The sequence below is a fragment of the Octopus sinensis genome, linkage group LG10 (genome assembly GCF_006345805.1).
Source record: "Octopus sinensis linkage group LG10, ASM634580v1, whole genome shotgun sequence".
Taxonomy (NCBI): domain Eukaryota; kingdom Metazoa; phylum Mollusca; class Cephalopoda; order Octopoda; family Octopodidae; genus Octopus; species Octopus sinensis.
Window position 1 is genome coordinate 82,146,905 of NC_043006.1, and position 16,807 is coordinate 82,163,711.

The 16,807-nt window shown below is 35.0% G+C and overlaps 1 protein-coding gene and 1 long non-coding RNA gene across 2 annotated transcripts in view; both read right to left on the bottom strand.

Moving 5' to 3' along the window:
• Positions 1-16,807, bottom strand: part of LOC115216707 (alkaline ceramidase 3) — a 343,156-nt gene that overhangs the window by 294,666 nt on the left and 31,683 nt on the right. The window lies entirely within an intron of this gene.
• Positions 1,942-16,664, bottom strand: LOC118765187. The gene is made up of 3 exons (XR_005001052.1): positions 16,488-16,664; positions 10,764-10,767; positions 1,942-1,952 (listed from the first exon to the last, which is right to left on the bottom strand). It is a non-coding gene; the product is annotated as an uncharacterized LOC118765187 (long non-coding RNA).

The window sequence follows — 16,807 nt, forward strand, 5'->3', positions numbered from 1 at the left end:
TCAGAAGATGAACATTCATGTATAAGCATATAGATATTTATACAATCACAGAACAGATTTATATGGAATACAAAAGATACAGAAAACTATTGAGCTAGGACATGACATTTCAGGTCTGACAGAGGTTTCTTGGGGCTCGGAATTACGTAATAGTTGCATTGTTGGCAGATGGAGTGTGCAAAAACTCAAGTGTATGCAACCAGTAGTGGATGCATATGAGCATTATCGTAAATCTGGCTGCCATCTTCCAGACAGAGAGATTGGCATCTAATCAAAGTTAATGAAATAATATAAGTTAACAAGTAATAAGAAATTTTTTCTTCACCACACCTTTTTAATTTTAGTTAGATATTTGGTACTCCGTACAACACTGACATATGTGTTTGTTTAGATAGACTGCAATGCTTGACTCAAAATATAAATGGTGCAATTATAAAATATTGAAGAAATGAATACTAGTCATAGTGAAATTACAAAATATTTCAAAAATGATGCCACAATAACCCCTCTAACTGCTACTCCTCCTCCTCAACATCTTACTCTCATGGTTATAGTAAACATCAAATGAAATTAAATATTTTTCATATCCCTGAAGGGAACTAAAATATTCTGGTAATTTTTAAATAATTTTTATTATTAAATAAAACAAGGTCACAAAATAAGCCTGGCTAAAAATCTATGGCATTTCCATGTCTCATGCGATGGTAGAACTACACCTAGAAAATATTGCTTCAGTCAGTTCTTGTTGGTTAGATCAAGGTGATGGAACTCTGAAATGGCCTACCCAGACAGCAGGCCAAAGTGCTAGGTTGTATGAAAGATCAATGCTGTCCTTGCATGTAAGCCTCCCCTATCCATGGCAACAATACTGTTCTTTGCAATAGGCAAGCACTAATACAGCTTGGCACCAGTGCTGCTGCAGGAGTTGCCAGAATGAAGAATAAGAACATGTCAGATTTCCATTGGGAATTCAGTAAATTGGATACTTTCTAAAGAAACAAAAAATGTTAATATTTCATATTTCTATATTCTTCATACATCTCTCTCTCTCTCTCTCTCTCTCTCTCGGATAGGAAAGCCTTTTTTCTGTCAAGGGCTTGTATGCCCCTTTATTAGACTATTTTCCTTAGTCATTGCAAGGTGATTGTCATAAGCTTTAAGCTTATATAAAAATACCATTATTATTACTTACAGGATTGTAAAAACAGCACCATATAAAAAAATCATTTGCACCAAAAGCATATATATATATATATAACTATACAAAAAACACATTCATGTATATACATATATACACATACATTTTTAGTGGCTGTGTGATAAGAAGCTTGCTTCCCAACCACATTAGCAGTTTGGCAAAAGAGATCAATAGGATAAGTACTAGGCATACAAAGAATAAGTTCTAGGGTTGATTTGTTTAACTAAAGGCAGTACTCCAGCATAGCCACAGTCAAATGACTGAAACAAGTAAAAGAATATATATACACACACACATATACAAATTTACATACATACATACAATTACATATACATATTCAAGTAACTTAGCGGTTCGGCAAAAGAGACCAATAGAATGAGTACTAGTCTTACAAAGAATAAGTCCTGGGGGTCGATTTGCTCGACTAAAGGCGGTGCTCCAGCATGGCCGCAGTCAAATGACTGAAACAAGTAAAAGGGTAAAGAGATATTTTGAAGAGCTGTTAGTGTTGAGACCTTATGGTCTCCGTTCTCTTTTCATTCTTAACAGCAACATCTGTAATGACTGTGGTGCAAAGCCATACTGTCCTTGGCCAACATCTTTTTGGGGGCGGGATAAATATGGAGAGGAGAAGCATGCATACATGGGCAACATGTGTAAATACGTGGACAAACTTGGTCAGCAGAGGGGTTCGTATGTGCATGTGGGGGGGGGGGGGTACAGAGAGAGAGAGAGAGTACCAGTTTGCTACTCTCTATATAGAACACAGAAGGCGGCGAGCTGGCAGAAACGTTAGCGCACTGGGCGAAATGCTTAGCGGTATTTTGTCTGTCGTTACATTCTGAGTTCAAATTCCACCAACGTCGACTTTGCCTTTCATCCTTTCGGGGTCGATAAATTAAGTACCAGTTTCGCACTGGGGTCGATGTAATCAACTTAATCCCTTTGTCTGTCCTTGTTTGTCCCATCTATGTTTAGCCCCTTGTGGGTAGTAAAGAAATATATATATATAGAACACAGTACAGTATAAAAAAGAGACCAACAAATACATAGAAAAGTACCATATATTCAATTTCATATGACAGTTTTTTCCTAAAAAAGTCTTAAAAATTCCCCTTGGGTCTTATATGCAAATTTGGGCCTAGATTGCTTTAATACACTAAAAGATACCTTTTCCAAATATGAGCAGTTGAAATTGGAGTGCATTTAATATGCATGTGAATCTTTTATGCCATTAAATACGGCAGATTAATCAAGTCATTATCTGTTTATTTATTGGCTTTTATAAGGGCAAGTAAATTTTAGTAAAATAAACTGCTTTGCTTTATCAAGGAGGTCTATGATTAACTTCTCTGTGTATTGACGACAAAGGAATTCTACTTTCATGATGTGAATTTAAGTTTTTACATTTGGAAGTGCTTTGAAGTTAGCTTTACCATAAATGATTGCTTCATAATAAATGAAGATGGAACCATTGTTTTCAGCAGAGAATCCTCTCTACTGCATGGAAATGGGCGTGCTGAAGCATAAAGAAAGGTTAGATCTTCTCAGTATGGAAGAGAGATCTAATATCCTCCCCCGCTCTCTTTCTCCCTCTCCCTTTCTCCCTCCTCTCTCCCTATCTGTTTCTCCCTCTCTCTTTTGCCCCTCTCTTGAACTCTCTCTCCAACGTTCTTTTCAACTTTCCCTAGTGGCACTTGGCGGCTATCAGACTCGGGGCCCGTATTTAACCTTGCATGGAGCTTACCACCTGCTTTGGGCTGCGTTCCCAAGCAACCCGACTCTCAGGCCGATGAAAAAACATTAATGATGATGTCAGTCATTGTGACTATGACTATTCCTGGCTTTGGTATGACTTGATAAGCTTTCTTAATACTGAAAGAATACAGAGGGTTACTAGTACAAATGTTTGGAAACTTAAGTGTTGATTGACTTTGAGCTGCTGTGACCATCAAGGTACAAAGCTAGGACAGCAAATGAAAAAAATTTCCTTCTGAATTGAATGCAGATAAATAAAAGGGTCATGGCCACTACAGAGCAAGACATGGTGATGAAGCACAGGTGATGATGAAGGTGGTGATCATGGTGGAGGTAACAATTGTGGTGGTTGGGGGTGGGAGGGTGGCAGGATATGCAGCAACAGGGGAGGTCACAGAAGCCTGTGATGTCATTCATTCCTATTTACACAGATTGACAGCAGTGATGATAATAGTAGTGGAGATAATGGTAGTGGTGGTATTGGTGGTGGTGGTAGTGGTGGTGGTGGTAGTGGTGGTGGTGGTGGTGACAGCAGGAAAGAGGGAGGCTAATGGTAGAGATGCTACTAGTTCTAGTTAGGATGATTGACAGCAATGATAGTGTTATCACTGGTGGTGGTGGTGGTGGCAATTTGTAGGTGGTAGTGGTGGTGGTGGTGGTGGTGGTGGTGGTGGTGGTGGTGAAGGCAGCAACCCAACAGATTACAAGGGTCCCTGCTGGTAATGACAGAGCTGAGAATGGTATGTATTTATGTATATACTGGTGGTGATTGTCATGTGATTGTGGTGGTTGTGTCAAGAGGAAAGGAGTTGGTATTATTACATTAGAATTCTTTTGTCTCTCCCCACCCCCAACACACACACACACACACACACACACACACAAACATTCACATACCACTCCTCATCTATGAAATATGGATGATTAGAATGAGTTATTAACAACAGTAAAGGAATATTTTCCTTCCAAAACATTGACCCATCTAACCCCTCTCTGGTCCCCCTATTTTCTTCCTCAACCAAAATATCTACAAAACATGCCGATGGACCACCTCTTTATGATCAACCAATCTGCAAGATGGAAGTAACAGCCTGAATTCCCCCCTCAAATCACCATGCCCAAATGCCTTAAAGGATTCTTCCTGCTATAAGCGCAAGGGCTTGAAATTTGTGGGGGAGGGTTAATAAATCAATTAAATTGACCCCCAGTACTCAACTGGTACTTATTTTATTGACTCCAAAAGAATGAAAGCTAAAGTTGACCTTGATGGAATTTGAACTCAGAAAGTAAAGCCAAAATAAATACCATAAAACATTCTTTTATTTAAGATGGATCCTGATATGCAGACAGACAGGATGGTCATGGTTGGAATGTCTTTGATCATTAGCTCTGCTTTGATGTGGTGCGAAACATAAACCATAAGAACACTAATGAAAACATAATCATAATGAATACCCAATGCCCAAATCACTAACAGTCATCATAATAATGTTTTTTCTATCTATTTATTACAAGGAAGGTTAATTGGAAAAAGTCAGAAAGCAAGAGAGAAGGGAGAAAGAGGAGGAGAGGGGAAGAGAGAGGGAAGAGAAAGGGAAGAGAGAAACAGGTGTTATTGTGTTTGCTGCCTATATGCATATGTTGTGTGTGAGTTTTCTGTTATGTTTGATTCATAAATCAGCGATCTTTTGAACATCCTAAGTATTATCTCGGGGCCTTTTGGTAGTAAGAGAGATCACACTTTTACTCTACTGGTTGTACATAACCTAACCTATCTACTGATTCTATCTGAAGTAAAGAACTACATAAATAGTAGCTTTACTTTGAACATGCACACCTACAAAATCCATGTGTCTAAATTGCAGGTGTCTGTTGCGCAGGTGTTCTGCGTTATTTCATTAACTATGTAATTTTATTGCTGTATAATATATTACATATAATATATTATGTAGAAAAGGAAGTTCACAACTTCATAGCTTCGCATGGTATGGGAGAAGAGGTGTCTGAGACATTTTGAAACTGACACTTTATCTTAGAAAAAAATAAATGTTTTTTGTCTGATAAAATTTACACACACACACACACACACACGAGGTGTTCAGGATAAATTTGACGATTTTCTTATGCTTCCTTTTATTTTCAGGAACAGCTTCATATACTGGTGAACAGTCAACAGCATTGGAAAGCATAAATGTTAGTCATAACTAAGAAAAGGTTAGCTAACATGGAGGACTGGAGGTCATCTAAATATTGGAAAAGAGTTAACTATAGCATGAAAATATACTGGATATGGTGAGTTCAGTGTATTTGCAACTTGAGAAAAAAAACAATCCACAAAGTATTTTTGTCTCAGCACACTGCTTTGGTTTTTGCTGGTGTGACAATCTTTTGACATGTCAGAGAAAGATACCCACACACATACATATTTATATGTTGTTATCTTACATGGAAACAGATTGTTAAAACGATTCTCTGCTGGGTGGTTGGTTAGGAAAGGCATCCAGCCCAAAAAAAAACTGTGTCAAAACAGACACAGAAGTCTGGTGCAAGTCTTCTGTCTGATCAGCTCCTGTCAAACCATCCAACACATGCCAGCATGGAAAGCAGATGTTAAATGATGATAATTATATATATATATATATATATATATATATATATATATATTCACATACACATGCATGCACACACACACACACAGAGAAAGACAACCAGTTTCATGTTAAGCTTCACTGATAAAGCATTTGTATGTCAACCTGAAGCTATGGCAGAAAATACTTGCCTAAGGCACCAAGCTTTGGAATTGAACAAAGAACCACATGCAAAATGAGCTTAACCACAGAATGATATCTCAACTTACTGTTAAGTAAATAAAAACAACAAAGGCTTTAAACAGTTCTTGACAGATGAGCAGGTGAAAAGAGAGACAGACAGACAGACATGGTGAATTGTACTGTAAGTTCTTTTATAAACCGGCATTAGATCATCTCGGATGAAAGGAAAATGCAATACAATTCATATGCTGCCTAAATGGAAGAATATATAGTTTTGGATGAAATCCAGAAACCTAGGCTCAGCTTGTTTCATGTTAATGCTTAGTCACTATTTTAATCTGAATAATCCCAATTCTACCAAGGGAAAAAGAAATACCTCTGTTGTATAGTCCTGTTACAACAATTCAACTTTAACTAATTCACGTGAATTCCTCAATTGCTTCGTAGAATTCTTCAATTGCTTCGTAGAATTCCTCAATTGCTTTGTATGATTTCCAGTCTGGATTTGAACATTTTAGTTGTCTTCTTTGTTAAATCTAGATTTAACTCATAAACTGAACAATTTACTTCAACAGAAATCAGCAGGAATTGGTATTAGCAAACCAAAAAGAGTATATATCAATCATCTTGTGAAAGACAATGGCTACCAAGTTGAAGATATGAAGACAGCTAGGAAAGATAAGAACATCCGGTGTAGAAGAGAGAGCAGCATTAGTCTGGACAAGTCACTCAACAAGATAATATTAACAAATATTTGTATCATGAAAATATGTAATATATAATATCCAATATTTTTTGATGAATCTTTTAGAGTTACTTCCAAGTGTTTCATCTTCATGTAGCAAAGTAGATTACAATAGGAAGTGAGTTTCATCCTTGATTGAGAGATCATACTTTTGGTATGTTTTGATTTTATAAGATCTTAGCAAAGCATAGTCTAACTGTTACTGCCACGTCATAATGACTACAGAGGGTGAATACTAATGACAGGGGTGTTTGCAGCATGCTAAATAATAGTTGGTAGTCATGCCCAGACTTGTGTCCAACTGATGTGGCTAGTTGTGATTCACAATCAAATGCAAACAAACAAAAAAAAGGGATAAAAATTGTGTGATAATCGTTCATATTTTTTACTCTAAGAGTATTCAGTAAGCAATGTCAATTTAGTAAAAATGTCATCATCATCATCATCGTTTAACATCCGTTTTCCATGCTAGCATGGGTTGGACGGTTCAACCAGGGTCTGGGAAGCCAGGAGGCTGCACCAGGCTCCAGTCTGATCTGGCAGTGTTTCTACAGCTGGATCGACTTCCTAATGCCAACCACTCCATGAGTGTAGTGGGTGCTTTTTACGTGCCATCAGCACAAGTGCCGGGGGAAGCTGACAACAGCCACAATCGGTTGGTGCATTTTACGTACCACCAGCATGGAAGCCAGTCAAGGCGGCGCTGATATTGGCCACATTCAGATGGTGCTTTTTACGTGCCACCAGTACAGATAGCCAACTACAATTTCCATTTGATTTTTATTTTATGTAGATGTACTTGACTCAATTTAATGAAATACTAATTTAGTGAAAAGTTGATTGAGATATACATCAATTTAGTGAAGTGTCAGCCTAATGAAATGACAACTTGATGAATTGTCAATTCAGTAAAAATTTCAGTTTAATAAAAATATCAATTTAGCAAAATGTCATTATCATCCTTATCATTATCGTCATCATCTTTAACCCTTTCAATATCAACCTGGCTGACTCTGCGTCTGGTTCTGTAGTAAAAATGTCTTGTTTTCATAAGTTTTTAATCAAAATCTTCCACCAAACTTTAGTCATAATTCATGTTCCTAACACTAGCTTAATGATAACTAAGTTATTTTACTAAATTCTTTGTTATATTTAAAATTAATTAAAAAAAAAAAACACAGAGCATCTCAAAATGAATACAGTAATGAAAGGGTTAAACATCTGTGTCTCATGCTGGCATGGTTTGACAGGATGAGTGGGGTTGGAGGACTGCATTGTACTCAAATGTTTTTTGACATGGTTTTTATAGCTGAGTGTCCTTCTTAGCACAAATCACTTTTGAGAGTGTACTGAGTGCATTTTCTATGGTACCAGCACTAGAGAGGCTGCTTAGTGGCTTGCAAGATTAGGATCCATTTCAGCTAAGTAGCACTACAGTAGTAAGGGAAGCAATTTTATGCTAGGTCAGTAGTTCTCAATCAGGATCTATACAAACCTTGGGATCCATATAAGATTTTGTGGTTAAAATTTATAAATAATAAAATAATATTTTGGTATATAGGCACAGGAGTGGCTGTGTGGTAAGTGGCTTGCTTACAAACCATATGGTTCCGGGTTCATTCCCACTGCATGGCACCTTGGGCAAGTGTTTTTTTTACTATAGCCTCGGGCCGACCAAAGCCTTGTGAGTGGATTTGATAGACAGAAACTGAAAGAAGCCTATTGTATATATGCATAAATATATGTATGTGTGTGTATATGTTTGTGTGTCTGTGTTTCTCCCCCCAACATCACTTGACAACTGATGCTGGTGTGTTTACATTCCCATAACTTAACGGTTCGGTAAAGAGACCGATAGAATAAGTACTAGGCTTCCAAAGAATAAGTCCTGGGGTCGATTTGCTTTCGACTAAAAGGCAGTGCTCCAGCATGGCCACAGTCAAATGACTGAAACAAGTAAAAGAGTAAAAGAGTAATACATTGTGGTTACTAATGTTAACTGAGAATTTAACTTTATTCAAAGGCACCATCATGTCTTGAAGGAATTGGTTAAATGTTTTTTGCAAACTGTTCCATTGCACTGAAACAACTGTGTTGACTTAAACTTTTATTGAAATTATTGAATTTCTAAATACCATTATCAACTAACTTTTCAGATTTACAGGCATAATCAAATCACTAATTATATGCATGACACAAGCCAGCCAGCAAGCAAGCAAGCCAGTCAGCCAACCAACCATTAAATGCCACAATCTTATATTATAATGATATCGCCAGTAATCATCAGCAATCACCATAATCATCAGCAATCTTTATAACCATCAATCAACAACCATCACCGTCATAATCATCACCACCATCATCATTTCTATTAGGCACAATTGCATAAGAGCTGGCCTATCCATGCTATTGTCAGAATGGGCAAAACTAAAACAAAAAAAAAACATTGCACTGCTAATATTGATGATGATGATGATGATGAGGAGGAGGAGGAGGAGGAGGGAGGGAGGGAGGCAGGTGAGGGGAAGGACAAAGAGGAGGAGGAAGAGGAGGGGCAGATGAGGAGGAGGAAAAGGGGGAGGCAGATGAGGAGGAGGAGGATAGTGCTTATGATACTGATATCAATTATAATGATCATAATAATTGTAACATTGATTATTATGATAATGATTACGGGGAGTTGATGGTGGACTATCATAACAACAGTGACAATGATGATTAATGAGAAGATCTCAGTGATGATAATGATAATGATGTTAATTGCAATGATTGATGATGACGATGTTAATTACAATGATTATGGCATCGATGATGATGATAAAATGATGACAGTGATTTGTTTGGCTATGTCTGCAAGTAAATGACATATACTCAACTATTGTTATAAATCAAGACAGACTTCTATTTCTTTTTCACCACTTAGCTAATTATTAATAAAAAATATATATATATATATTATATATATATATATATATATATATATATAAACACCAAGAAGAAAAAATTAGCCATTTTATAAAAATTATAAAATACACACTGAAGACATTACACAGATATATATATAAAGGCTTTTCAATTAAAAACACCACCATATGTCACCAAATTATAATACCAACGATGATGAAGGCGGTAGTGAGTTCCAGCTCAGGATTGGGACTTCATAATAGAATCTAGTTAACTAAAAGGTTCTTAAGAATCAATCTAAGAAAATTTTAATTTCCGTTTTACATTACGCAAAAGATGAAAGCAAGATGTGACATGCATAACTTTCGTTGGAATGGAGCTTATACATGATTGTTCATGACTTGACCCACTACAAATAGCAGCAAAATCTTCCTTAAATCATAGCATCTTATCATCTTAAAAAAAAAATGAAAAGATGAAGAAAGAAAAAAGACGTTAAACCATGAGGTCCAACAGACCTGCATAGAATGAGTAAATAAAAGCAGGAATGGTCACAGCGGGAATGCTTTTATTCATAAGTCCACTGGAACAGGACTGACCTGTGGCTAAAACCAGCAGCAGTTAGCTTGCAACCTTAATTAATAATTTATCACCAGTAAGAGAGTACCCTGCTATGAGACAATTTTATAAAGATTTTTTTCAAGGTAAGGCAACAAATGTTAAGGGTGTTAGTCATGTTCAACTTAGATCTGTCGCTGCTCACTTCAGTAATGAACTACAGAAGGAAAATTTATTTATTTGCTTATTAATAGGGAAACTCAAGTATAGGATTAACTAATGATAATTTTTTTCATTCTAGTGCCATTATCGGCATGCCTTTAGAATTATTGTTTACGTGGTTTGAGTTTAACTGCCCTTTTTAGCATGTAAGAAGTCCTGTCCAAAGGTCTTCTCTCTGTGTATAAATCTTTATACACTCTTATTTTGAAAATATGTTTACTTATGACTTTTATTACGCATGCAAACCACTGGAAATAAATTATTTTAATTTTTTACCTTTATAATTTATACATACATATATACATACATATACATATATATATATATACATTCATATACATATATACATACATATATATATATACATACATACACATACATACACACACACACACATATATATATATATATATAATATATATATATATATATATATATATATATATATATATATATATATATATATTGAATTATATTTTTTCTTATAGTTGTGGGCAAATCAAGGAATGAAAGGCAAATATTTATCTTTTCTAAGAATGTAAACTGCTTTTTTTCCTGCAGATGTATGAAGCCAAAATGAAAATAATAAAGAAGAAAAAAAAAAGACAGGCCTTAGACTCTGTATACAAAGAAAACTGTAAGCAAATATGGACACATCTGATATATTCACAGAGACTAGAAAGAAGTATTATGATTACTCTGACAATGGATTCATGCATCAGGAGAAACTATTATAATAGAGTTCATATGGGTTTCAATATGGATAAAAAAATTAAATAAAAAATTCTTTTTTAAAGTAATACAAAAATAAATAGAATTTCTCTCTGGAGTCAAAGACTTCAAATTTAAGTTACTCTTAATGCCAGCCTACCAACATTTCAATGTTTGTATGTGCATACTCTCATGCAAGCGTGCAACCAGAAATTAAATTTTGAATAGCAGAATAAAAATAATTCCAGATGTCACTTTTATTAACTTTAATACCAGGATAACAACAACAAGAAAAATATTTATTTTGCTTTTGCTTTTTATTACCTGCAAATGCAAGAAAGTAAAGTAAAAAATAAAACTTTATAAACAAGTACAAGGATTGCATGTTGGTTGCAGTGATTACATAAATAAATCTATGTTTTTTTTAATCATAAAAAAACATAAGATATATACAGGCACAGGCATGGTTATGTGGTAAGAAGCTTGCTTCTTAACCAACATAGTTCTTGGTTCAGTCCCACTGTGTGACACCTTGGGCAAGTGTCTTCTACTATAAACCAACAATGCCTTATGAATGGATTTGGCAGACAAGAAACTGAAAGAAGCCTGTTGTATATAAGTATATATCAAAGTATGTGTGCTTCTGTGTTTGTATTTGTCCCTCCCGCTGCTTGACAACTAGTGTTGATGTGTTTGCTTCCCCATAACTTAGCAGTTCAGCAAAAGGAGCCCAATAGAATAAGTAATAGGCTTCAAAAAAATAAGATCCTAGGGTCGATCTGTTTGGCTAAAACCTTTCAAGGCAGTGCCCCAACATGGCCACAGTTAAATGAATGAAACAAGTAAAAGATAAATAAAAGATAAAAGACACCTATATATATATATATATATATATATATATACTTTATTTAAAAGCAGCAGAATTTTAACATAACCTGTTACTCGGAGTTTCACGTTCCCGTTCATCAAACAGTTTTTGTTAAAAAAAAAAAACTGTCCGACAAAGGGGAATGTGAAACTCCGAGTAACAGGTTTTGTTGAATTTCTGCTGCTTTTAAATAAAGCATATTACTCTACCCCTGGTATTTGAGTACTCTTTTTTCCACCTTGTTTCACATTTATGTGTTTACTCCGGTATATATATATATATATATATATATATGCATTCCAAATGACTGTAAAAATACTAAGAATCATCATCATCATCATGTAAATATCAACTTTTCTATGCTTGCATGGGTCAGACAGAATATGATGAGGCAGATTACTACATATGCCAAGCAAACCTACCTTTCACTACACACTGTAACATTACAACCCTTTCCATCACTCAAATATCAGAATGCTGCAATCGTCACACACCCTGGATCCACATTCTTAAGGAAAAATTAACATGTTTTGCTTCTTCTCCAACACTTCTTTTAGTTCACTAAACACTTTGACCTTCAACTCCCCCTCTCATCTTCTTTCTTCCCTTCATTACACTCTTGACTTTGTTTACTTCTTTTCTTCCTTCCATTTGTCTCACACTGTTTCTCCCTTACACCAATTCCAGTTCAAATATGAAACTCCTATGACCTTGCATTCTTTATCAGTTGCAGCCGGTGCTTTTAATTTAAAGAATGTAAAACTCTCTTGTCTGTCATTAATTTTTTTTCCTATCAACTTTTTCCTGAAGAAGGATGCTGTCCAAAACATTTGATTTTCCACTCCCCACAGCAAGTTCACTATGTTTTTTTTTGTTTTTTTTTATCAATTTCACTAAGTAATACAAGTCTTGTTCACACAGACCAAACCTAGTCTCTTTGGAGTCTGACTACCTACCCATACCCACCCACCCCACACACACATAATTTAAAATCCTGGTATGGTATAAGGATAGGGAATTTCCAATGTAAGAGTGCACCTTTAATGCAAGTCTTATGCAGTGCCACTCTAATATTTAAAACAACAAATATTAGGTAAATTTTTCACTTCAAATTTCAGCATAAACTGGCATCATGAGTACTCAGCACAGAAACAATTGTAACTGCTCATTAAAGGTGTGTTAAAGTATTTGTCTTAATATTTAGATTTTACGCATATATATGTGTGTGTGTTTGTGTAGGACAAATCTATATAGATTTATATAAAACATTACCTCATGTTTCTTGTTTTATGGTTTTTTTAAGGTTTCTTCTTTTCTTTAACTTTGAAAGACAGTCCAGTGGCACCAAATCAAAAAATCATGAGTACACACATACAACAAGCTTGTTTGAATTCAAGAACTAATGAAGGTCTCATGCTTTCTCTCATACAAACTATTTATGATTAAATATTTAAATTTATATATTTTCCTATATTATTATTTAAAAGAAATGACTTGAAAGAAATAGATTAGTGAACAAAAGACATTGTCTGATTTATTTATATATCAATTTAAGTTTCTTTAAGTTTTGTTTTCAAAACCTTCAGTGTCAACTGTGGTTTTCATAAATTCTAGGTCAAAATTACAATTCGTAAATATACCTGAGTCAACAATATCACAAGCAACAAAAAGTCTGCCATTTTTGTTAATCAAAATAATCCCAAATTTTAAATGTTTTAACAGTCTACTTTTGTACCGAGTATGGGCTGTAAATATGGAATTTCATTACCATATTTATTTTGAGATGCTCTGTGTTTCTCTCAATTAATTTTAAATATAACAAAGAATTTAGTAAAAGAACTTAGTTATCATTAAGCTAGTGTTAGGAACATAAATTGTGACTAAGGTTTGGTGGAAGATTTTAATGCAGATTTTTGAAAATAAGACATTTGTACTACAGAGCCAGAGGCAGTTTCAGGCAGATTAGTATCAAAAGGGTTAACTACTGACTAGGATCCTGTAAATAGTTAACTATCTGTCAGTCTATCGATCTGTCTACAGACAGACAGACAGATCAAGCAGCTGAACAACAACATAACTACATATTTTGTAATCCCCTATGTCCTGAAGATGACATACCTAAATATACACACCCCCGTTTCCAAAGTTCTATATGCATGGAAAGATTCTAAACAAAAGCACATTCCCATAATTAATCAACAAAAATTCTCCATAACACCCTGCCATCACAGCCCACCATACAACCTAACTATCATTCAGCTCTCTAGAAAATTTTAACTTAACAGAGACCATATAATGCCAAGATGAACACAAATGCACCATAGTCTGGTGATGGGTTAGCTGGCTGAAAATTCAAAGTCACTGTCAATACTATACTTCTTGAAAAATAATAAAACTGTGCTCTACCAAATGTAATGGGAAATCCCTCAATATAATGTAAAATGATTGTTATTCTTTTATTCTTTTACTAGTTTCAGTCATTTGACTGTGACCATGTTGGAGCACCACCTTTAGTCGAACAAATTGATCCCAGGACTTATTCTTTGTAAGCCTAGTACTTATTCTATCGGTCTCTTTGCCGAACCGCTAAGTTACGGGGATGTAAACACACCACCATCGGTTGTCAAACAATGTTGGGGGGACAAACAGACACACAAACATATACACGCACACACATACATATATGCATATATATATATATATGCATATATATATATATACACACATGTACAACGGGCTTCTTTCAGTTTCCACTCACAAGACTTTGGTCGGCCCGAGGCTATAGTAGAAGACACTTGCCCAAGGTGCCACACAGTGGGACTGAACCCGGAACCATGTGGTTTGCAAGCAAGCTACTTACCACACATCCACAACAAAAAAAACAAATATTGATGTGTGTGTGTGTGAGAGAGAGAGGGGGGTTTACATATTTAGGTAGATAGTGAGAGAGAGATGAACGGATGGATGGACAGACAGGTGGTTGAATGGAAACGGTTGTCATAAAATAATTCCTTCTCTCTATTTGATATACTGATGGTTTCTAGGGTGTTTTTTATTGCTATGAGCTATACATTTTCCACAATCTTCTAACCTGTCAGAACCTGTCAAAGTATCCAGCTGATTCCAGATTAGAAGACAGATGTTAAAAGAAGATAATTTATATAAATATATATGTGCAAGGAAACTTCTTAACTGCTGTATGCAAACACACAGATACATATACATATACATTTCACACATAATATATACCTACCAATAGGGATATAAATACATATATACACACTGGTAAGTTTTATATGTGTGAAGCCAATGGTGATTTTATTGAAAAAATTTATTCTCTAGTATTTCAAGACATTTTAATGTAATTTTGGTAAATATAGCTGTTAAAATGAGATGTCAGTGTTGTTTTCATTTTTGTGTACTTTAGACTACAATTTATTCACCGCAACCTATACACATACAATACACACACACACACACACATCCATCAACACATAGATAGATGTGTGTGTGTGTGTGTGTGTACATACATATTGCAACAGTTCTGCAGTTTCTATAATTAAATTTACACGTGGTTTCTACAGATAGATTATATTTACAACTACACTATTCAATTTAGTAGCAATTATAAAGCCTTAATGAATGAATAATACTGTGATCACATGAGACATCAACTCGTTCAAATGGACAATGAATGATCACAAGATGAAAAAAAATATATGGTCTCTATGAGGATATACAGAAACTGACAAAGACTGTACTTAACTCAAGATTTGAGAGTATTAAAATAAACACCAACATTTGAGTGAATCTCTCATTTGGTAATAAAATGTATTTCTAGTGTTTAACTGAGCAAATAGATTTATTTGGAAATAGCCAAATTGTTAAAGCATATTTGCTCCATAGAATTTAGAAAATATTTTTTCTTCAAGAAAGGCACAAGTATAGATGTGTGGTTAAGAAGTTTCCTCCCCAACTATATGGCTTTTGATTCTGTCCTCTGGTGTGGCACCTTGGGGCGGGGGGAGGTCTTCTGACTGGCAGTCCATTATTTATGATGACAAGGGTTCCAATTGGTTCGATCAATGGTTGTTAAACACTCCACAAACATGTGGACCCTTAACGTAGTTCTCAGGGAGATTCAGTATGACACAGAGTGTGACAAGGCTGGCCCTTTAAAATACAGGTACTACCCATTTTTGCCAGTTGAGTGAACTGGAGTAATGTGAAATAAAGTGTCTTGATCAAGGACACAACACACCACTTGGAATTGAAATCACGACCTTATGACTGTGAGCCAAATACCTAACCACTGAACCATGCACCTTCAATATACTTCTATCATATCCACAAGCTACTTAAAGCTTGGTAAGATGGATCTATAAGAATGGTAGTTGGAAACTGAAAGAAGCCTATTGTGTGGGTATATATATATAGATAAAATTTACTTGAAAAAGGATGCGTGGCGTTTGATCATATAATAATATACATAATATATAAATATGTGCATATATACATACATATACATACCTACATATATATTTATATATACATGCATATATGGGTACAGGACATCAAAAAAACGTTGAACACAATGAGAAACAAAAACATAAAAACAAAAACATAGAAAACGAACTTTTACAAAAAAAACAGAGATACGAGACATGCAACATAAAGAATATTCCCCTTCACCAGTTGTCCCTGTTTCATCTACTCCACGTTTCAAAGGTAAGGACAGTATGCATTTTTTACTCAAGGGATGAAATTTTGGGGGAGGGGCCCAGTGGATTAGATTGATCCAAGTATGCAACTGATATGTAATGTATCAACCCTGAAAGGATGAAAAGCAAAGTTGACTTCAGCAGAATTTGAACTCAGAAAATATAGACAGACGAAATACCGCTAAGCATTTCGCCCAGCATGCTAACATTTCTGCCAGCTTGGCACCTTTATATATATATATATATATTTGTGTATGTATAAATATATATATATATATAGATATATATATATATATATATATAGATATGTATGTGTGTGTGTGTATATATATATAATATATATATATGAGT